Source organism: Hemicordylus capensis, chromosome 3 (assembly GCF_027244095.1).
Source record: "Hemicordylus capensis ecotype Gifberg chromosome 3, rHemCap1.1.pri, whole genome shotgun sequence".
NCBI classification, from domain to species: domain Eukaryota; kingdom Metazoa; phylum Chordata; class Lepidosauria; order Squamata; family Cordylidae; genus Hemicordylus; species Hemicordylus capensis.
The window spans coordinates 208,063,047-208,087,675 of NC_069659.1; the positions used below are offsets into that span (position 1 = coordinate 208,063,047).

The following is a 24,629-nucleotide window of genomic DNA, read 5'->3' on the forward strand; positions in this document are numbered from 1 at the left end:
AAGATCAAATTGTCATTGGTATTCAGAATCCAAGCCTGAGAAAAAGATTGCTTGAGGACTCTGATTTAAATTTGAAAAGGCAATTAGCATTTTCCGGGGTGCAGAGCTAACACAGGCCAGACTGCAAGTTTTGTAGGAAAACCAAATCAATGTTAACAGTAGACTTTCTCAGACATCCTCACAGCAAAAATAACATGCTATAACCCAACAGAATAGAAGCTTCTGGTTTAAACTGTACTAGTTGGAATGAATTTGCAAAAACAAAACAAAACAAAAACCTATGTAAATTACTGTTCATGCTGTGGAGGCAAACACCAGATCAGGTAATGCCCTGTCTTTGGACAGACTTCATATTTGCAAAAAGCAGAATCACTTTGAGAGGTCCGCAGACAAGCTCAAACTGACTGGGTGGGTGGTTGGGGGATTCTAGGAACCCCCCCCCCCGCCAAAAGTATCAGTGTTCTGCAAGCTGAAGAAAGCATCAGTGCTCCTTTGCACACAGAAGACTTTGACATTAGCACAGTGTTAAATAGGGGTGTGCAGAAAACTGGCTGGCCTGGTTGGTTCGAGGCTGAACTAGCCTCAAACTGGACCGGGCCAGTTCTGTTTTGCCCCCCTTAACCCCCCGGTTCAGTTTGGCTGGGCTCAGGGGAGGGGTTTCGTGAATTTTTGTTACATACAAGGTAGATGCAGGCACTCCAGTTTATGTGATATCTGAGGTTGCTATGAGAGGCCTAGAGAGAAAACCATGTCATATGGAATACTAACAGATTCAACCCAAGACTTACAGCAGGGAACTTCTTCCCACTCTGGGTGTCTGTGAACAAGATGTCATGGTAAAGGGTATCATAGTGAAGCTATTCTCTGTAGTGTGCTTAGGACATGGAATACTTATCTTGGGACTTAAGTCTTCTGAGATACTTGCTGTAATTAAAAGGTTATATAGTGTGGAAGACTTAAGACTTAATGAACACTGAGCACCACTTTCAAGATGGGCATAGGAAAGCTTTCAACAGAATAGGATGAATAATAATAATAATAATATTTATATACCACTTTTCGACAAAATTCCCATTTATTACATAGAAATGAATGAATGAATGAATGAATGAATGAAATGAAATGAAATGACTCCCTGTTCCCAAAGAGCTTGCAATCTAAAAAAGAAACATAAGGTAGACACCAGCAACAGCAACTGGAGAGATGCTCTGTGGGGTTGGATAGGGCCAGTTGCTCTCCCCCTGCTCCATAAAGAATCACCACTTTTAAAAGATGCCTCTTTGTTCAGTTAGCAGGAGATTTTTTGTCAATTGACAGGTGCAACTTATTTTTTTTCTTTAGATGCATCTGCAGGATTCTGGCAGGTGCCCCTGGAAAAATGCAGTGAATGACTGTGCACCTTCAGTGCACCTTTTGGAAGCTATTGCTTTATTAGATTGCCATTTGGGCTGTGTTCTGCCCCTGAAGTATTTCACAGAAAAATACAACAGATGTTTGAAGGGATAGAAAGTACTAGTCTTTATAAATCTCTTGATCTGAGGACATACATTAGAAGAACATAATCTGAGGTTACAGAAGGTTCTGGAGAGGGTTCATGAAGCTGGTTTAAAACTCAACAGGAAGAAAATGCAGATTTAGAATCAAAGAAATAACCTATGTTGGAGAGAAGTTAACTGAGCAAGGGATCCATTTTGATCCCAGTAGGATTCAAGCAATCACTGATATGCCAGCACCCATACATACATATCGGCATGGTGAAATTCGTTGGAAAAATTGTACCTAATTTAGCTGATCATACAATTAATCTCAGGAACCTATTGTGTAAAAATACTCAGTGGATGTGGGATGCCAATCGCAACACTGAGTTTGAGAAACTGGAACATCTGCTAAAGACATCACCAGTTCTGCAGTGTTATGACAGCGAAAGGGACACCAAGTTGTCAACAGATGCTTCACAGCATGGCCTTGGAGCAGCATTGCTACATAAATATGGTGATCATGCTTATGCCTCCAGACCCTTAATCAAAGCAGAGCAACAGTATGCACAAATTGAAAAAGAGGCTTTGGCAATAGTGTTTGCTTGTAAGAAATTTCATGTATTTATATATGGAAGATCAATGGTGGTGGAAACTGACCACAAACCATTAGTATTGATAGTGAAGAGGGAGCAGAGATACACCTCCCAGATTGCAGAGACTGTTTTTGTTTTTTTTGTTTTTGTTTTTTTGAATTACAATTATATGATCTGCAATTGAATAGGGATGGGCCCGGACCGATCCAGAGGCCATTGAAAAAGCCTCTGGACCGGTCCGGACCTGGGCGGTTCAGTTTGGGTTGGGGGGTATCTTTAAGAGTGGCGGGAGGGTTTACTTACCCCTCCCGACGCTTTCCCGCTCTGGCGCCGTAATCCTAGGAGTAATTGGGGCAGCAGGATACCTCCCTGCCGCCCCTTCCCCGATGTTGTCGAAAAACCTCCCAGGAGTGCTTTGCGCGTGCGCATGTCACAGAGACGTGAAGCGCGCGCACTATGTCTCTGTGACGTGCGCGCGCGCAAAGTACTCCTGGGAGTTTTTTCTAGCAACAGCGGGGAAGGGGAGGCAGGGAGGTATCCTGCCGCCCCAATTACTCCTAGAATTACGGCGCCAGAGCGGGAAAGCGGTGAGAGGGGTAAGTAAACCCTCCCGCCGCTCTTAAAGCTACCCCCCACCCCAGTGCCGGACCGCAGTTGGCGGTTCCGTGCACACCCCTACAATTGAAGTATAGTCCTGGCCAACAGTGATTGCAGACACTTTGAACAGAACTTACAATGGGACTGAGACTGAAGCACATACTAAATCTGATGTAGTACACGTTAATCTGTTTAAGAAGACATTTCCGAGCTCTGACCAGATGTGGTTAACAATTGCACAGGACACATCTCAACACAATATTTTGCAACAGGTCATCTGAGCTATTAATTCTGGTGGGTCCACAATCCATCTATCAAGTTCTTATACTTTAACAACTTTGTGGAGGACCTATACGTACTAGGTGGAATTCTGTTCAAAGCAAATGTAATCTACTTTAAATTTTTTTATTTTAATTGTTATGTATTTTTGATTTTAATGTACACTGCCCTGAGCCAGCTTTGGAAGGGTGGTATATTATTATTATTTCTTGTTTACACAGTCAGACAGGTGTTATTGACTGGTTTGTTTTATCCAGACATCGAGTCCTTCCCAAGGACCTGGGATGCCAGAATTTTATCATCAATACTGTTGGTTATTATAGATACCGTCGCAAAATATAGGCTGTTCCCAGTAAAGCTGCTTTTTGTAATTGGCTGATGGTGATTTCTCTGGCCCCTATGGTGTTGAGGTGCTCTTCAAGGTCTTTTGGGACTGCACCGAGGGCGCCAATTACTACTGGGATTATTTTGGTCTTTTTCTGCCACAGCCTTTCAATTTCAATTTGTAGATCTTTGTATTTGTTGATTTTTTCTATTTCTTTTTCTTCTATACTGATATCCCCTGGTATTGCTATGTCGATTATTTTGACTTGTTTTTCTTTCTTCTCGACTACAGTTATATCTGGAGTATTGTGTGGCAGATGTTTGTCTATTTGTAGTCGGAAGTCCCATAATATTTTTACATCTTCATTGGCTTCAACTTTTTCAATTTGATGGTCCCACCAATTCTTGGCTACAGGTAGCTTGTATTTTTTGCAGATGTTCCAGTGTATCATCCCTGCTACCTTGTCATGCCTTTGTTTGTAGTCAGTCTGTGCGATCTTCTTACAACAGCTGATCAGGTGGTCCACTATTTCATCTGCTTCTTTACAAAGGCAGCACTTGCTGTTTGTTGTGGATTTTTCGACTTTAGCTCTTATTGCATTTGTTCTTAGTGCCTGTTCTTGTGCAGCCAGTATTAAACCCTCTGTTTCTTTCTTCAAGTTGCCATTCTTAAGCCATTGCCAGGTCTTGGTGATGTCTGATTTTCCACTTATATTGTGCAAATATTGACCATGCAGGGTCTTATTTCTCCATTTTTCTGCTTGGTTCTTGACTTGTTCTTTCTTGTAGGCCTGCTTTGTTTCATTGGTGTTGAATAGTTTCTCGTTATTGACCATTTGAAGTGCATCTTCTTCACTGTCCTTGATATATTCTTCAAGGCCTCTTTTCTCCTCCTCTACTGTTTGATGGACTTGCAGCATTCCTCTTCCACCCGAGCTGCGAGGGAGGTAGAGCCTATCTACATCACTGTGGGGGTGCAGAGCATGATTGATGGTCATGATTTTCCTGGTCTTACAATCTAGCGTCTCTAGCTCTGCCTGGGTCCAGTCTATTATTCCTGCAGTGTATCTGATAACAGATATAGCCCAGGTGTTGATAGCTTGTATGGTGTTCCTGCCATTGAGTTTGGACTTGAGGATTTTTCGAACTCTCCTGATGTATTCACTTCAAAATTTTCTTTTAATTTCAGTGTGTGCGATGTTATCAGCCTGGAGAATGCCCAAGTATTTGTAACGTTCTTTCTCTTCCACGTTCTTGATGTTGCTTCCATTGGGCAGTTCTATTCCTTCTGTTTTTGTTATTTTCCCTCTGTTCATTATTAATGCAGCACACTTGTCTAGTCCAAACTCCATTGCTATATCGATACTGAATATGCGGACAGTGTTTAGCAGTGATTCGATTTCTGACTGGGACATTCCATACACCTTCAGATCGTCCATGTACAGCAGATGGTTGATTTTACTTGATGTTTTAGATGTTTGGTATCCGAGGCATGTTTTGTTTAGTATTTGTGAAAGTGGGGTCATGGTGATTACAAACAATAGAGGGGATAGTGAGTCCCCTTGGAAAATGCCTCTTCTAATGCTAACCTGTCCAAGTGCCTCGCCATTGATTGTTAACTGTGTACTCCACATGCTCATTGCATTTTTAAAATAAATATCTGAATGTTTTTGCTCACACCAGTTGTTGTTGTTGTTGTTGTTGTTGTTATTATTTCTTGTTTATTTCTTGTTTACACAGTCAGACAGGTGTTATTGACTGGTTTGTTTTATCCAGACATCGAGTCCTTCCCAAGGACCTGGGATGGCTGAATTTTATTATCAATATTGTTCTTCTTGTTATTATAGATATCGTCACAGAATATAGGCTGTTCCCAGTAAATTTGCTTTTTGTAATTGGCTGATGGCAATTTCGGTGGCTCCTATGGTCTTTACGTGCTCTTCAAGGGGTTTAGGAATTGCACCTAGGGTGCCAATTACCACTGGGATTATTTTGGTCTTTTTCTGCCACAGCCTTTCAATTTCAATTTGTAGATCTTTGTATTTGGTGATTTTTTCTATTTCTTTTTCTTCTATACTGATATCCCCTGGTATTGCTATGTCGATTATTTTGACTTGTTTTTCTTTCTTCTCGACTACAGTTATATCTGGTGTATCGTGTGGCAGATGTTTATCTGTTTGTAGTCAGAAGTCCCATAATATTTTTACATCTTTATTTTCTTCAACTATTTCAATTTTATGGTCCCACCAATTCTTGGCTACAGGTAGCTTGTATTTTTTACAGATGTTCCAGTGTATCATCCCTGCTACCTTGTCATGCCTTTGTTTGTAGTCAGTCTGTGCCATCTTTTTACAACAGCTGATTAGGTGGTCCACTGTTTCATCTGCTTCTTTACAAAGGCGGCACTTGATGTTTGTTGTTGATTTTTCTACTTTTGCTCTTATAGCATTTGTTCTTAGTGCCTGTTCTTGTGCAGCCAATATTATAAACCCTCTGTTTCTTTCTTCAAGTTGCCATTTTTAAGCCATTGCCAGGTCTTGGTGATGTCTGATTTTCCAGTTATATCGTGCAGATATTAACTATGCAGTGGCTTCTTTTTCCATTTTTCTGCTTGGTTCTTTACTTGTTCTTTCTTGTAGGCCTGCTTTGCTTCATTGGTGTTTAATAGTTTCTCATTATTGACCATTTTAAGTGCATCTTCTTCACCATCCTTTATATAATTTTCAAGGCCTCTTTTCTCCTCCTCTATTGTTTGATGGACTTGCAGCATTCCTCTTCCACCTGAGCTGCGAGGGAGGTATAGCCTATCTACATCATTGTGGGGGTGCAGAGCATGATTGAAGGTCATTATTTTCCTGGTGTTACAATCTAGCATTTCTAGCTCTGCCTGGGTCCTGTCTATTATTCCTGCAGTGTATCTAATGATTGTCATAGCCCAGGTGTTTATAGCTTGTATGGTGTTCCCACCATTGAGTGTGGACTTTAGGATTTTTCTAACTCTCCTGATGTATTCACTTCCAATTTTTCTTTTAACTTCAGTCCGTTTGATGTTATTGTTCTTATTTATTTGTTGTTTCTTTGTGTAAACCACCCTGAGCCATTTTTGGAATGGTGGTATAGAAATCGAATAAATAAATAAAATAATAAATAAATAAATCAGCCTGAAGAATGCCCAAGTATTTGTAACCATCTTTCTCTTTCAAGTTCTTGATGTTGTTTCCATCGGGCAGTTCTATTCTTGCTGTTTTTGTTATTTTTCCTCTGTTCATTATTAATATGGCACACTTATTTAGTCCAAACTCCATTGCTATATCACTACTGAATATATGGACAGTGTTTAGCAGTGATTCAATTTCTGATTGGGACTTTCCATACAACTTCAAATCGTCCATAAACAGCAGATGGTTGATTTTACTTGATGTTTTAGATGTTTGGTATCCGAGGCCTGTTTTGTTTAGTATTTGTGAAAATGGAGTCATGGCAGTTACAAACAACAGAGGGGATAGTGAGTCCCCTTGGAAAATACCTCTTCTAATGCTAACCTGTCCAAATGTCTCACCATTGATTGTTAACTGTGTACTCCACATGCCCATTGTTTTTTTTAAATAAATATCTGAATGATTTTGCTGACACCAGTTGTTTCTAAACATTTTAGAATCCATGGATGAGGCAATGAGTCAAAGGCCTTCTTATAGTTAATCCATGCAACGCTTAGATTTGTTTTTCTTCTCTTGCAATTTCCTCAAATCATTTTGTCAATCAGCAGCTGGTCTTTTGTGCCTCTGGTGTTTGGGAAATTTCCTTTCTGTTCAACTGGAAGCTGCTTATTGGTTCATAGGTATTACATTACTTCACCTGCTATTATTCCAGTTAATAATTTGAACATGGTTGCCAGGCAGGCAGGCAGAGGCGTAACTAGGGAAAACGGCGCCCGGGGCAAGCACTGAAATGGCGCCCCCCCACACCCCCCGCACCCCCCCAACATACTACATTATACTTAGGTTTTTCCTCACAAGCGCCCGCCACTGCCGCCGCCAAGCCAGGCCACTGACTGGCCCCCAGGCGCCAGCAAAGCAATGGGGGGGGAGCGGGCGGCGCGAAGGGACCGCTTGTGGGGGAGGGGGCGCCGACACACTCCCTTGACTGCTGCAGCGCTGCTGCACTGAGCAGGAAACATTTGTATTAACAAAATGTAAAAAAAAATTCAAAAAAAATTTTTTTGTCATGGCGGCGGCCCCCATGTGACCAGAAAAGATGGCGCCCGGGGCACGTGCCCCCCCTGCCCCCCCTATAGTTACGCCTCTGCAGGCAGGTTATCGGTCTATAATTACTTGGAACTGTACCTTTGGCTGGGTCTTTCATTATGATGTGAGTTTTGCCAGTTATTAACCATTGTTTAATATCACCTCCTTGCAAAATGTGATTGAACTGTTTTGATAGTTGTTTATGAAGGTCTGTTAGATGTTTAAACCAGAAGCCATGCAGTTCATCATCATCTGGTGCAGTCCAATATTTAATTTTCTGTGCTTTTTTATTATTATTATTATTTCTTATTTGTACAGTCAAACTGGTGTTATTGACTGGTTTGTTTTATCCAGATAGCGAGTCCTTCCTAAGGACCTGGGATGCCAGAATTTATTATTATTATTTCTTGTTTACACAGTCAGACAGGTGTTATTGACTGGTTTGTTTTGTCCAGACATCGAGTCCTTCCCAAGGAGCTGCGATGGCTGAATTTTATCATCAATACTGTTGGTTATTATAGATATCATCGCAAAATATAGGCTGTTCCCAGTAAAGTTGCTTTTTGTAATTGGCTGTTGTTGTTGTTGTTGTTATTGTTGTTGTTATTTCTTGTTTACACAGTCAGACAGGTGTTATTGACTGGTTTGTTTTATCCAGACATCGAGTCCTTCCCAACGACCTGGGATGCCAGAATTTTATTGTCAATTGTTATAGATATCGTCGCAGAATATAGGCTGTTCCCAGTAAAGCTGCTTTTTGTAATTGGCTGATGGTGATTTCTGTGGCCCCTATGGTGTTGAGGTGCCCTTCAAGGTCTTTTGGAACTGCTTATTATTATTATTATTATTAATAATAATAATAATAATTCAATTTCTATACTGCCCTTCCAAAAATGGCTCAGGGTGGTTTACGCAGAGAAATAATAAATAAATAAGTTGGATCCGTGTCCCCAAAGAGCTCACAATTTAAAAAGAAACACAAGAGAGACACCAGCAACAGTCACTGGAGGTACCGTGATGGAGGGGGATAGGGCCAGTTACTCTCCCCCTGCTAAAAAAGAGAATCACCACATTAAGAGGTGCCTCTTTGCCAAATTATCAGGGGTAGCCGGGGCATATAAGTAAAAGATAGATAGATAGATAGATAGATAGACAGACACATGGGCATGGAAAAATGCAAACAGTGTTCCACAAGTGTTGTATATTGGCTCAACAAGAACTCTGACATAGAAATGTTTATACAAAATAGTGGAATGTGTCAAAAAATACAGAGACTGTCAACAAAAGCAGCCCACTGCTGCCAGGATTCTCTGTGCTGCCAATTGGCGGTCACAGGCAACCCCGACCTTGGATGAATGGCTACTAAAGCTATGGAAATATGCCTTGAAGGCTAAGATCATTGCTTATTTGAAGAATACCTCAGATGAAATATTTGCGTTAACCTGGGAACCTTTCATAAATTCCAATTTAGCACAGGGTCAACATCCACACCCAAGATTTGGTTTAAAAAAAAAAAATATTGAGGGCTGATTAACACATTACTTATATCTTTCTGTAATATCTTATGTGAGGGGGAAGGTTGGCAAAGGGTGGAAGCGGAATCCCAGATTGTCATATGTAACTGTTGGACATTCAAGAGATGATAATGTAATAATGTTGTTATTGTCTTATTAAATAAAAATATTATTAAAAACAAAAACAAAAAACAAAAACAAAACAAAAGCTGCCCATGATGGTGATCCCACTGGTCAGTGAACCATAGTCCCAGGTAGGCACTGATCTGTTCTTTCAGGCAGGACAAAACTATCTGTTGGTTCTGGATTATTATTCTCATTTTCTTGAAATTACTCTGCTGTCCAACATGACTGCTAACCATGTCATTTCTGGTTGAAAGTCCTTCTTTGCAAGGTATGGCATTCCTGCTGTTGTCATGTCAGATTATGCACCTCAGTTTGCCTGTTGTGACTTTACAGCATTTGCAAAGCTGTATGATTTCAAGCCTATTACTTCCAGTCAATCTAATGGGCGCATGGAGAATGGTGTCAAGATAATTACAAAGCTGCTTAAGACAGTAGAGGATTCAAACAGAGATCCTCATCTGCCTCTGTTGAATTATAGGGCCAAACCTCTGAAAATTGGGGTTTCTCCTGCTCAACTGTTGTTTGGAAGAAAACTATGAATAAGATTGCCTGCCTTCCTTGTCATGAATTATAAACTCAAAGGTGTTGTAAATACATGGAAAACTCAGGAAATACTCAGAGATTATATTATGATAAAAGCTCATGTGAGCTTCAATCATTGCACCCACGAGACAGTGTGTGTCTGCATAATGACAAAATGTGGGCATAATCAGCCTTGAGAAGTATCTCCTTGGTTTTATGAGGTGGTGACTGATGATGGAAAAGCCCATAGGAGAAATAGGAGGGATCTGCAGCTGATTCCTACACAGGAGGAGAAACTGGACATAGCTGCAGTGACAGCAACCGGTAACAATCAACATCATACACATGAAATGAACCCATATGAACAAAGACAAGACATGCCTGAAAGGCAGCTTACACTTCGTAGATCCACAAGGCTGAGAAAACCAACCCAGAGACTAATAGAAAGTTGTGACTAATTATTCAATGTTCTGTTCCTTTGTTTTTCTTGGGAGAGATAGACGTGAGGATACTATCTCTTTAAGACGGTTGGAAAGGAAAGGTAATTGCCAAGTGTCTCAGCATGCAACCCTTCAGTTAGAGTTGAACTGGCAAACCGTGCAGACCTAGTATTTCTCTCTCAGTATAACATGGACTCTTTAACTATGTAAATAGTTAAAGAAAGTTTTGTTGTTTATTCCATAATTCAGAACCTGGAAGTTATTCATACTGGAATATCACAGTCACATTTAACTCCAATAGAAGAAACATCTCAAAGATGAGAGGATTTGTTAAAAAGATGTTGAAAGGAAGAGTCAAGAGGGTCAAATCTCTTCAGAATACTTGGAGGTTATTTAACACTGTGATAATAGAAGATCAAATGGAATAAATATCTCAGATTAGGAAAAGTACAGAACAGTCCAATGCTGTCAAAGAAGCTAAAAAAGGAAAGAAAGTGTATTTTAAAAATTGGGAATTCTGCCCAAATGAAGAAATTATGAAGGAGTATACATTCTGGCAAAACTAATGTAAGATGATGATGATAATGCAAGTGAATTAAAAATAAGACTCGATGAGGGGACATTGATCTGATACAGATCGGTACTTCTGACCCTTCTGATAGGTATCCTTCTGATCATTAAAGAAGACCTGTCATTCTTTCACAGTTAAGAAGTTTTAAATGTACACTTGACTTTCAGTGGACTGCAGAGTTTCTGCTTTTGGTTTTGGTTTTTAAAAAAGTTGACCATGCAAGAACGATTAGCCCCACTCAACTATAGTTGAATGCATGGAACATTAGATTAGAGATATTGAGATTGCACACGACCTCCTTTACCGGAGCTGGGGAAGGCCAGGGGGAAGGCGGGATGGGTCCTGCAGTCCCCCCACCCCATGATTTGATTTTTGCTCCTTCTCTACTCATGGCATTGTGCTCCCAGATGTGTGCTGCATTCACTGCTTGCACAGTGCATTGAAGGAAGGCTGTCTAGAGGGGTCTAGGACAACTCTCTGCAGCCAACTCTCTGCAGCTGGCTGCAGAGAGTTGGCTGCAGAAAGTTGGCGACAGAAAGTTGTCCCATTCCTCACATTGAGGGCATTCTCATGATCACTGGAAAGCGGGCTAAGGGAGCTTAGCCCGCTTTCCAGTCATCGTTAGACCCAGCAGGCTCACAGGTGATTCCGGTGGTTCCCTGGCAGCTAGCTCGCTAAAGTAGCCCTCCCATCAAAGTAGCGGAGAGAGCGCTCCGCTAACCCTGGCTTCCTGATCATGTATTGCTGCGGTGCGGCTCCATGCTGTGGCAACACACGAGGAGACCCCCGTCCAGGCTCGGGGGTCTCTCCAAGATGCCCTGCAGGCTCGCATGGGGCATCCTGGATCATCCTGCATCTTCCGGGTTCTGCGCTGCCCCCAATCCTTGCAGCCCCCGCTGGTTCCATGATGGAGCTGGCAGCTGCCTTGATCATCTGCTGGGCGGGCAGGCTAAGCCCGCTTTCCCCGCAGAACCCCCTCTGGCTGGTCTCATTGATTGTGAGACTCACCTCAATATCTGGTAGCAGGGTTAAGGGTGTGAGTGCAACCTTAACATCAGCTAACAGCCAGGTTAGCTAAGCAGTTTAGGTAGGCAGGGAGTTGCGGGATCCGTATGTATCCCTCCACTTTTCAAGACCAGGGCTGCCCCAGGCTGGGTTAGGCTGGTCTGTTGGAAGGGGACCATCCTTTCAAAAATGTTTTTCTCATTCAATTGGTAGGTATCAAACCACTGACTAAAAAGTTAAACCGGAGCATCCAAATACCTCTTTAATTCTTCTTTGTCTGCAAGTATACAGCTGGTTTCATGGAGTCTGTTTCTGCATCCCAACTGTTTTGCAAGCCACAGTGCAACACTACCATATTCAGCTAATAAATATGTATGTGGGGTTTTATTGCTTAATAGTTCTAAGGTTAATAGTCATAGTGAATGCCTATATTTAATATGTCAATGAGGCTGCAAATGCCAAGGTGAATAGCTTTAACACATATTAGTTCTACTTGTGAATCTACAAATAAGAGCCTTGTCAGAAGAGCATTCAAACTGAGATCAGTATTGATTCTGGTCCTTGGGAAAAGCACAGTCTGTGACAGCTTAAAATGATGCATGTCAAGAGAATTGTTTGCAAGACTCTGTTGATGAAAAGTAGTAAATTTAAATCTGGCATGACCTGATGCGTCAACCCTGAATACGAAGAGCAAATATAATATCAGGTGATTAGTCAGTTGCATGCCTTTTTTAGAATTACCTACTCATGATCAAAAATCCCTCTTATGTGTTCTGTGCCTTTCATTATTAGGGCAGTGACTCCCAAATCTGTGATAGTTAATAGGCCTGTGTGGTCGTGTCAGTCTGACAGAGATGTCAGACTGACATGATCTGTGTCAGGCCGTGTGGGAGGGAGTTTTATGACGACAGCAGCTGGCTGCTAAGGGTCAGAACTGCTGGGAAGTTCCCTGCTGTCATCTCAGAACTCTGTCAGCGATCCAATGTCTCTGTCAGACCCCCATCCTCCCAGTGCACTACCAGTGGGGGAAATGGCGGCACAGAAAAGGCAAAGTGCATTTATGGGTGGGTGAGCTGAGCAAGGGTGTGGATGGAACCTTTTTTTGTGTGGGTTGTCTCAAATTTGAACCAAATTCGAACTGAACTGCTGCTCCATAAACTGGTTTGGTTGAACCAGCCAGTGGTCCAGGCCATTCAATCAAATTGGATTGAACTGGTTCGAGGGGCTATGCTTGTAAAAGGGGATGCGGTGAGGAGGACTCCTACAGGTGAAACTCGGAAAATTAGAATATCGTGCAAAAGTCCATTAATTTCAGTAATGCAAATTAAAAGGTGAAACTGATATATGAGACAGACGCATTACATGCAAAGCGAGATAAGTCAAGCTTTAATTTGTTATAATTGTGATGATCATGGCGTACAGCTCATGAAAACCCCAAATCCACAATCCCAGAAAATTAGAATATTACACGGAACCAAGAAGATAAGGATTGAAGAATAGAACAATATCGGACCTCTGAAAAGTATAAGCATGCATATGTATTCAGTACTTGGTTTGGGCCCCTTTTGCAGCAATTACTGCGTCAATGCGGCGTGGCATGGATGCTATCAGCCTGTGGCACTGATGAGGTGTTATGGAAGACCAGGATGCTTCAATAGCAGCCTTCAGCTCTTCTGCATTGTTTGGTCTCATGTCTCTCATCCTTCTCTTGGCATGCCCCATAGATTCTCTATGGGGTCAGGTCAGGCGAGTTTGCTGGCCAATCAAGCACAGTACACTGTATACTTTTCAGAGGTCCGATATTGTTCTATTCTACAATCCTTGTCTTCTTGGTTCCATGTAATATTCTAATTTTCTGAGATTGTGGATTTGGGGTTTTCATGAGCTGTACGCCATGATCATCACAATGATAACAAATTAAGGCTTGACTTATCTCGCTTTGCATGTAATGCGTCTGTCTCATATATCAGTTTCACCTTTTAATTTGCATTACTGAAATTAATGGACTTTTGCACGATATTCTAATTTTCCGAGTTTCACCTGTATTTACAAGCAAAGGGGAAATTCTGCCTTTAAAAGGTTTCTAAGGGCAGACAGAGGGGTGATGATAGGGCACCTTACTCGCACCAGCTCCTTTAAACCCCAGCACTCTTTCAGCAGTGTGGCCCGAGTGGCAGTGGTACACTTCCAGCCTCTGCACATCCACGGAGGCCAGAACCACACTGCCGCTCCTGTAGAGCACCAGGGTTTAGAGGAGCCGCTGCCCTTAGTAACATTTTATAGGCAGGATTCCCCTTAGCTTGTAAGGGGAAACCTCATTGGATTCCCCTTTACAAGCATCACCCCTCTAACCAATGAACCAAGTCAAACTGGTCCATAACAATTTGGTTCAAACTCGGACCAGCTGCCTTTTTTGGAGGCTGGTTCAGTTTGAGTTCGAACTAGTCCTACTTGGCCAATTTGAATCGAACTGGTTCTGCACACCACTGGAGTTGCGTCCCACACAATAGATTTCTGAAACAGCAGTGGTGGGGTAGGGGGGACTACTTGTTTGAGAGGGCATTTGCCCTCCTGTCCCCTCTCTGCAGCCACTCGTGCCCTGCCCTTCCCCCTTCTCCTTCTCCCTCTCCTTTACCTGCAACTGACAGCTGAACCGGGTTGAGCTCCCTTAGCCCAGTTTCAGCTGATCGTGAGAATGGCCTCAGGGTGGAGCAAGGGACAGATTTCATGAGTTCCTCTTTTCTCCAGTGGGTGGACTACAGCAGCCACTTCACCTTCTGTAAGCTGTGTAGACTTTGTATGGTCTGGTATATGGTGATAACTTTCAAAAAGAGGCACCATGCACCCACACTTTGCCTTGCTCACAGCTGCATCAAGCAGAAATTCATCTAGGGCATCTCTAAGAAGTGATTGGGGAAATGACACCTGTTAAATGTTTGCCTGGGTTCAGCCCTCCACCGCCCAACGTCCAGCTAAAAGACCAAGGCAATGTGTGGATGTGTGGAGCTTCATTTCTAAATCCCTCATCATATACCAAACTGTACAAAGACTTTACAGCTTATATTTGGTTGGTTGATTGATTGATTGATTAGATGGGAACCTTAACTTGCAATTTCCATTCTTTTTAGAGCATGAGTGAAAATGTAAAGCATCTTAACTCTCATCTTAAACCAAAGGTTTTTGGATGACTGAATTTCCAGGCATTTAAAAAAGGAAAATCTGACTAGACACCAAAGGAAAATCTGACTGGGGAAGAGTTTACCCATGTTGGTTAAGTGGAGTCTTCCCATTTTGCAGAAGTATACCTCTGATGTACAGCCTCTGTATTTAAAGGCAGCCTGCCACCACCTTATATGCCACCGCAAGGCCCTGGCCATCTTGCCTATGTGTTGCATTCCCTGGTAAGTATAATTGCCACCTCATTGCTTCCATACATGCCTTAGTCCATTCAGCACCCTGGGCTGGGCACATAATTCATCTTCAAACTCACAGAATCTCTTTTCCTTTTCCTTGACAGCACATAGTTATTAAGGGATATTTTAAGTCTGGACACTTGGCAACGCTCAGCCCAATAGAGCAATCAGGATCCAAACTGTGAAGTTTTCAAAGATCTGTTTTGACTGAAGTTCTATAAACTACCTACCAAATAATATAATCATGTGAGCTTGAACCACAAAGTAGAACTTACTGATGCTTAATACCAGGGTACCAAAAACTTTGTAACATCTTCAACTAGGATATTTCACACTCCTGCCCCCCCCCCCGCAATTCAATTACATGACATTAGTAGATTCAGTAATAGTGGCGGGGTGATCTTATCTCATGATTATTCAGCAGTGAATAAGGACACAACAAGAAGCAGGTAATTTGTGTTCATTTTAAATCTATACTTCATTTTAGCCTACTTTCCAGTAGGCTTATGAGATCACCCAGCATTCTGTGTCTGTGTCTCCATGTGTCCCCCCATCAACTTTGCAATGCCTGGACCAATATGAACCAAATCGGGTACATAGGGGCACCTCAACAGCGTATTTTGTGATGATGTCATCCACTCTGGTCCAAGATGGCGGATGCATAAACATTTGAGGCTCAAGTGGGCTAACTTGTGAATCACTTAACCGATTTGAACCAAATTTGCTACAGCTATAGGGACACATAGGGATGTCCAAATGGCATGGTGTGTGATGATGTCATCCACTCCAATTCAAGATGGCAGCCGTTGGAACATCTGAGGCACAAACGGGCTAATTTGTGGGCTGTCTAATTGATTTAAACCAAATTGCGTCCAGTTGCAGTGAGTGACACACAGGGACACCTCAATGGCATAGTTTATGATGATGCCATCCACCCCAATCCAAGTAGGCAGGCATGTAAACTTTTGAGGCACAAGTGGGCTAACTTGTGAACCACTTAACCGATTTGAACCAAATTTGCTACAGCTGTAGGGACACATAGGGATGCCCAAATGGCATGGTGTGTGATTATGTCATCCACTCCAATTCAAGATGGCAGCTGCATGAACATTTGAGGTGCAAGCAAGCTAATTTGTGGACTGTCTAACCGATTTAAACCAAATTGCATACAGTTGCAGTGAGTGACACACAGGGACACCTCAATGGCGTAGTTTGTGATGATGTCATCCACTCCGATTGAAGATGGTGGGTGCATACACTTTGGAGGTGCAAGTGTGTTAACTTGTGAACCGCTTAAGCAATTCGAACCAAATTTGCTACAGCTGTAGGGACACACAGGGACACCTCAACAGCATAGATTGTGACAATGCCATCCAAACCAATTCAAGATGGTAGACATGTAAACATTTGAGGCACAAATGCACTAACTTGCGGACAGTTTAACTGATTTGAACCAAATTTGCTACAGTGGTATGGACACATAGAGATGTCCCAATGGTGTAGATTGTGATGAGGTCATCTACCTTGATCCAAGATGGTGAACTTTTGAGGTTCAAGGGCACTAATTTGAGGACTGTCTAACCCATTTGAACCAAATTTGATACAGTTGTAGTGAGTGACACACAGGGACACCTCAATGGTATAGTTTGTAATAATGTCATCCACCCTGATCCAAGATGGTGGATGCATGAACATTTGAGGTGTAAGAAATCTAACTTGTGAACCTCGTTTTGAACCAAATTTAGTCCAGTTGTAGAGATTGTGAAAGGAAAGTAGGCTGATTAGTTCTTACTAGATTGACTTGTTTTATTTTCAGTCAGTCAGTCATTTTATTACACTCAGCAACCAGACCAAAAGTAGTTATAAACACGCAATTGCTCAATACCTCTCTTCCGTATTCTGCATGCAATTACACAGAATCTAGCAACGTTAAGAGAAATTACAGTTTTTTGATCTGAAAGGAGGAGAACATAGAAATCCTTAGATCTACCTGGATACTTATGCACAATAGGGACATTCAATTCTTGCTTAATACCCCGATAAAATTGACAATGCTAAAGGTCATGATCCAGGACAATGCAAAAGAACAATTCAAAAGGACATGATCCAGTGCAAAAGGACATGAGCTTCCATATTCACTGAAAGCTTGGCTCTGTTGCAGAACCTCCATGTTCAAGAGCAGTCTACACCAGAATGATGGCTTCTTGGTGCTGGGTGGGAATGGTTTTTAGGATTTCCTTGAGGTTCCTTTTTTGGACTTTCCTAGCATGGGGTCCTTGGTCCCAATACTATACATTTTTACTCAGAAGTAAGCTCCAGAGAAATAAATGCCCCACCTTCTGTTCTTTGCTGAGGGGCTGGGGTGAAGAGGGTGGGGGAGGACCCACATTCTTGCATAGGATCTCTACTGGTCCTGATTCCTATGTGTGTGTATTCAGAATTAAGTTACAGTGGAATCTTTCTAACTTTCTAGTAATTTATTCCAAGCTGTGCTAAGGCTTATGCTTCCCTATTTGGTGGGAGTGAGAGAAAGGAGGCAGAGGGAGAAAACAAAAAATGCCCATGAAAGGAAAGGGAGGGGGAGGAATGGTTGCTTAACACACACACAATGCTCATAGACTGTCCTTGTCAGGCACCTACTGTATGTTCAGAACAAGGAAGACATCAAAACTCTTCTCACCATCAGTGAGAAGAGCTTCTGGTGGGTCTGTGGGGAGAGCAGGCTTAGACGAGCAGCCTCCAAGCCCTGGGTGGCCGGATCAGCCACCCACATGACTGCCAGCTCCGTCACGGAGCTGGTGGAGGCTGTGGGGATCAGGGGCTGCCCGGCACCCGGAAGTTCCAGGATGCCCCACTTGAGCACATGGGGCATTCCGGAGAGAGCTCCGCGGCCAAGAGGCTGGCTGCAGCCTCCCGGCCAGGGGTCTGCTCATGTGTCTCCGCACGCCATGGTGGCATACAAGTCAAAAAATGAGGTTAACAGAGTGCTTGCTCTGTTCATTTAAGGGGAGTGGGAATTAGGCAGGCTAGCTGCCTTGGAACTACCAGGCTCACCCACAAGCCCGGTGGTTCTGACGATCAGTAGAAAGCGGGCTAGGTTCCCTTAGCCCACTTTCTACTGATTGTGGGAATATGTCCACTTGAAATACTTGCCCTTCCCAACTTTGGCTTCAAAATCCTCTGTGGACAGACACAGTTATGCTCTTAGCTAACTTTTCCTTGGTTATTATGGGGATTTTGAACAATCATTACTCAAAAAGCATTAAACTGATGTTTTTCAAACCAGCAAAAGGCACCAGTCCAGTATGGAACTGAATTTTTAAGGAATGCTAAAAAGACATCAAACATTTAAAAATATAAATTGAGGTCATTCACACAATCAAAAACTATGTTCTATTTGGGTTTGGGAGGTGTGTGTGCTCCCAACTTTTGGCAGAATAGGAGGAAAATGTGGGTTGATTTTCCTTCTACCTTGCTTCCACACAATCACTTTTACCCAGGTTTGCCTCCTACCTTGCTTCCACACAAAAAATTGGGAGCACACACAGCTCCCAAACCCGGCTAAAACACAGTTTTTGAGGGTATTCACACATGTGTGCAAAACTGGGCTAAGAGAGCCGAGCCCGGTTTTGTACATGCATATGAATTGTCAGGATCGTGTCCGATCCCGATGGCAAAAAAACCACTTGTGGAGCCTCCCCGCAAAACGGGCGTAGGAGAGCAAGCATTCTCATAACCCCGCATTTCCAATTGTGAGTAAGCGGTGGCTGCTTGCAGTGGTGGCAGGCAGACTGGGGGGGGGATGGGCATTGGCACTCCAGGGGATGGGGAAGCATGGGGTGGTATGTCCCAGCACCCCAACACCCCAACCCTCAGAGCTACCAGAAGGAGCCAGTGCTCGTCTGGGCGAGCAATCCACCTGCCCAAGGAGGAAGAGCTGCTTGCCTGCAGGAAAGGTATGTCTAACCTGCCTTCCTTACAGCCTCTCTGTATCCCTTCTCACTGCTTGTGAGAAGAGGCTCCATGATTGTGTGAATGACCTCATTATCTGTGGTGGAAAAAGGTTGAAAGCACTTTGAACCCCCTCTTTAGAAGTTAGAAAATGTAAACTGCTGTATTTCAGCCATTTTGTTTGTTTGTTTGTTTGTTTGAACATATTTATATACTGCCCCAAATGCTTAGCTCACTCTCTTCACAGACAATCACAGATGAGCGCGTCACGGAGACAATCACGTCATGGCTACGATCATGTCATAGATCCTCCTGTGCATGGGGCATCCTGGGGAGACCCCCCAAGACGGGGAGGCTTGTTTTAGCCTCCCGGAGGGGGGTTTCCTCATAAGTTGCTGTGGCGCGGAGCCACACTGTGGGGCTATTCTGACAATCAGCAGAAATCGGGCTAGCCTCCGCTAGCCTGATTTTTGCTGGTTGTCAGAACCACCGGGCTCGCAGCCGAGCCCGGTGGTTCTGGAGCGGCTAACCCACTCCTGTAGCCCACCCCTTAGCCCGGGTTTGCGGAGCGAGTGCTCCGCAAACCCAGGCTATCTCCTTGTGAGTAGACCCCCGAACAGAAGGCGAACAGCTGCCTCCCAGCTCCGGGGGTCTTCCCAGTATGCCCTGCACACCCGTGCAGGGCATACTGGGGCTTCCGGGGGCCATGCGGCCCCTGAGCTCCCCAGCCCCCACTGGCTCCGTCTCGGAGCCAGCAATCATGTGAGCGGCTGATCTGGCCGCCCAGGGCTCCCTCCCCACTCATAAGTGGGGAGAGCAGGCTTAGCCCGCTTTTCGCGCTCACAGCCCCAAACCAGGTCTTACAGATCATGAGACCCGGTCCCGTGTCAACTTACAATAATCAAAATGGGGTTAGTGGAGCAATTGCTCTGCTTCATTTAAGGTTAGGGCTACTTTGGTGGGCTAGCTGCCAGGTAACCACGGGGCTTACCCGCAAGTCTGGTGGATCATACGATGAGGGGAAACTGAGTTGGGCTCCTTTAGCCTCATTTCCCCTGATCGTGAGAATAGCCTCAGTATCTAATTAAAAGACTGGGTGAACAAATGCATCATGACTGCCTTTTTAAAAGTTGTAAGAGATGGGGAAGCTCTTATGTCAGCATGGAGCTCATTCCAAAGACTCAAGGCAGCAATGGAAAAGGCCCGTCCCCGAGTAGCCACCAGTTGAGCCGGTGGCAATTGCAAACGGATCTCTCCTGACCATCTCAATGTGTGGTGTGGTTCATAGTGAAGAAGATGTTCTCTTAAATACCCAGGGCCCAAGCTGTTGAGGGGTTTTATAGGTTATAACCAAGACCTTGTATTTTGCCCGGAAATGTATCGGCAACCAGTGTAGATCTCTTAAGATAGGAGTGATACGGTCTCTCTGAGATGACCCAGAGACCAACCTGGCTGCCACGTTCTGGACCAACTGCAGTTTCCAGACTACGTACAAAGGCAGCTGCACATAGAGTGAATTGCAGTAGTCAAATCTGGAGGTGACCAGCAGATGTACTACTGATCTTAGGTCATTTACCTACAGAACGGATGCAGCTGGTGTATCAGCCAAAGCTGCTAAAAGGCACCTCTGGCCACCGACTCAACCTGGGACACCAGGGAGAGGTTTGTGTCCGGAAGCAACTCCAGACTGCATACCTGTTTCTCCCAGGGAAGGGTGACCCCATTCAGAACTGGCAGATCAAAATAATCTCCTGAGTTCCCACCCCTCACAATAAGTACCTGTGTCTTATCTGGATTCAGTCTCAGTTTGTTATCTCTCATCCCGCCCATCACTGCCTGCAGGAAGGCATTTAAGGAGGGTATGCCTTCTCCTGATGATGTTGAAATGGAGAAAAAGACTTGTTTGTCATGAGAATACAGATAACACCCTGCAACAAATCTCCTGATGATCTCTCCCAGCGGTTTCATGTAGATGTTAAACAACATCAGAGGCAATATGGAGCCCTGATGGACAACATACAATTTTTTTCATCAAATAAAACCAAAACCAAAAGCAGAAACTCTGCAGTCCACTGAAAATCAAGTGTACATTTAGAACTTATTAATTGTGAAAGAATGACAGATCTCCCTTAAATGATCAGAAGGATACCTTTCAGAAGGGTCAGATGTCCCAATCTGTATCAGATCAAGGTCCCCTTGTCCAGCATTCTTGGCAAGGATAGGAATATAGCAACATATGAAGCTGCCATATACTGAGTCAGACCATTAGTCTATCTAGCTCAGTATTGTCTTCACAGAGTGGCAGCGGCTTCTCCAGGATTGTAGGCAAGAATCTCTCTCAGCATCTCTCTTGGAGAAGCCAGGGAGGGAACTTGGAACCTTCTGCTCATTCCAGAGTGGCTCCATCCCCTGAGGGGAGTATCTAACAGTGGTTACACCTCAAGTCTCCCATTCATATGCAACCAGGATGGGCCCTGCTTAGCTAAGGGGACAAGTCATGCTTGGTAACACAAGACCCAGCTCGTGCTTGAGTGTCTTGAATAGCTTCCAGTCGGAAGCAGGCTCCCTGATACAAAGAGAATCTTGAGGAGTGGGGGGAGAGAGGAGGCTGTTCCGATGTTCTTAGGACTGATCTGACCCTTGGAAGCTGGAGAGCCGGAATAGCGTAGTGGTTAGAGTGGTGAGAATCAAGACCGAGAGTACTCAAGTTTGAATCCCCATCCAACCTTTTCTCTATTATTCTTGATTTAAAATATTTAGACCCCACTCCTCCAGTACACTACTGCTTGGGGCAGCTCACAGCCATAAAAGAGATACCAGAGAAAAGAAAAAACAAGAACATTAACCAAATTGAGGAAACAAGTTAAAGGTCAGGTTCAAAACCACAATCACTATGAAGTTCAAACTAAACTTTATTTTAAAAGCTAACACCTGGAAATTATAAAAACTAAAAACTAAAGAACCTAACCGATATAACCCAAGAAGGGGCATTAAAAAGCCTCCTTTAAAAGGTGTGTGTTTAGTGTTGTTGTTTTTTAAAAACACTGAAGGAGGGAACTGGCGAAGCTCTTCAGAGAGGGCGCTCGAAGCCAAGGGGCCACAACCGAAAAGGCCTTGTCCCTAATCCCCGAAAAAAGGATCTCTGTTAGTGGTGGAGCCATGAGCGAGTAGGGCCTGAGAAGAAAACCCCAATGCAACAAACACACATGCTGTCTTGCATTGTGGAATGCCCAGAGGCTGGAACAAGAAGTTCCAGCCCCAGATCCCTCCACCCTGCTCTGTGCAGCTCCGAGTAGGGTTGCCCATGTCAGCACAGTAGAGATGTGCACAAAACCGGCTTGGCCTGTTTGGTTCGAATTTGAACCAGCCTTGAACCAGGGTGGGTAGGTTTGATTTTAAGTGTTGTTTGAACCCTCCCTGCTTTGGTTCGAATTCGAACCGAGTTTGAGCTGGTTCTAAACGGTTCTACATAGTGTATAATAGGGACTCAAACTGGCCCATTGCTCCCTATGTAGAGCACCTAGGGGCACAAAACCAGGGTAGGTGGTAGGCACCCAAGGGTGCCAGCTGCCCACTGAACCCCAAAGAAATCAGACACGCCAACGATTTTTAATGAATTTTTGAATATTTTTCCAATTTTTGCATTTCTCCCATAGGGATTAATGGGGATTTGGGGCAGACCCATTCCCCCATTTGGGGGGTGACAGGGCACTCCAAAGTGGGTCTGGGGACATCATGGGTTGTGCCAGTACTCCCCCAGGCAGCCCCAGCCTGGTGGGGTTCATGGTTTCCCCCAGGAATTTTTTCAGTTACTGTCCTTTTAACAAGTCTATCTCTATCAGAGTAGCTTCTTTGGTCTGTATGTATATGTGTATGGAGATCTTGATAGGGATTCATTGAGAGAACTCATACAGCCACCAAGAATCCAATTTGTGTTTGCTTTTGGTGTATATGTTCACACATACAATATTCAAACACTGCACATAACACATTTGTATTGGTATCTATTTGTTGGGAACAAGTCTGTTTGCTTGCTTTTCGTTTGGCAAGGGAGAGGGAAATTCCACATGGAGAAGAAGACTGGAAAGTACAAGAGGAGGCAATACTGAGGTGCCCAGTGACTGAGTGGGAAAGAGCATTGAGGTTGATATCAATAACATTATTTGTATTGATTGCACCTCTTTTGTTGGCATAATATGATGCTGTTACATGTTGTAAGAATGAGCCCTGGGATAGCATAGGTTAAAGTTTCTTTCTAAGATCCACAGGAAATTCAGTGAGTGCTTGCTATACACTGAGCATATGCTGACATTGAACAATGCTTATACATCATGCCATTAGAAAATGCACTGACAGCCACGAGGCTCGATCTTCACTGACAGTCTTGGTAAAAGGGTACTGATTTAGCAGTCTCACCAACCTTTGTCATTAATTGGGCCTTTACATGACTTACCCTGTTTGATTTTTCCTTAATAAATGAGAAGTTACCATAGTAACTGTCACATTACATGGGTCTGTACTTGTGATCTGTCTGATACACAGATCAACAGCTCAGATAAATAAACTTCTCAACGTGACAGAAACAACAAGCCTCCTTAATATGCTATTGAGATAAACTGATGACACTTTAAATCTAAAAAAACCCAGAGTATGCTTCCTGGCTTTTATACTCAACTTGTATTTCTTAAAAGAATCTGTGAATACAGCCTAACCAACAAACGGAAATCAGAACACCTTTTGTGTAAAATATGAAAGACACAGAAGCTTGTATCATGACGTCCTTTGTTTCTCACGTGTTGTGAATTTCAAGGAATGGAGTGCCATTTCACACATTGAAGCTCTTCTCACAATCGCATGAGAAGGGCGACCCTCTTTTGCAGGGAGGAAACCCGAAAGTGCTCACCTCCCCACAGACGATCACAGGCAGGGTTCTGGGTGGGCGGATCGGCGGTACAGATGAGTGGCAGCTCTTCTGCCATCCATCCGCCCGGCAGCTCCGGGAGTTGGACAAAGGGAAGTGCTGCTGTGTGGTGCCCACCTTCTGGAGCCCCAGTAATGCACCACGCGAGTGTGCGATGCATTTCTGGGCTCCACCTCCCCACCAAGTGTACCTGCCGTGACTGTGAGCAGCCGTGGCAGACACACAATTGTTTACCCTTTTTTGGGGGGGTGCCCTCATGCCCAAAACCTGGATAAAGGGGCAGGCTACATAAGAGGGCTAGCCACCACGCCACCGCTGGGAGCCGCATGGCTCCTGCTGATTCACACGTGCAGTAGAAACCGGGCTGGGCTCCCTTAGCCCAGTTTCTGCTACATGTGTGAATAGCTTCATTGAAGTCATTCACACAATCAAAAACTGTGTTCTACTTGTGTTTGGGAGCTGTGTGTGCTCTCAGTTTTCAGTTGTGTGGAAGCAAGAACATAAGAACAGCCCTGCTGGATCAGGCCCAAGGCCCATCTAGCCCAGCATCCTGTTTCACACAGTGGCCCACCAGATGCCACTGGAAGCATCTCCTGCTCTTACTCCCCTAAAACTGGTACTCAGAGGCATCCTGCCTTTCAGGCTGGAGGT

The 24,629-nt window shown here is 43.8% G+C and overlaps 1 protein-coding gene across 6 annotated transcripts in view; it reads left to right on the forward strand.

Annotated features, from left to right (window-relative positions):
• The window catches only part of LOC128351680 (uncharacterized), a 337,204-nt gene that overhangs the window by 105,915 nt on the left and 206,660 nt on the right, over positions 1-24,629 (forward strand). The gene's annotated exons all lie outside the window — the stretch shown is intronic.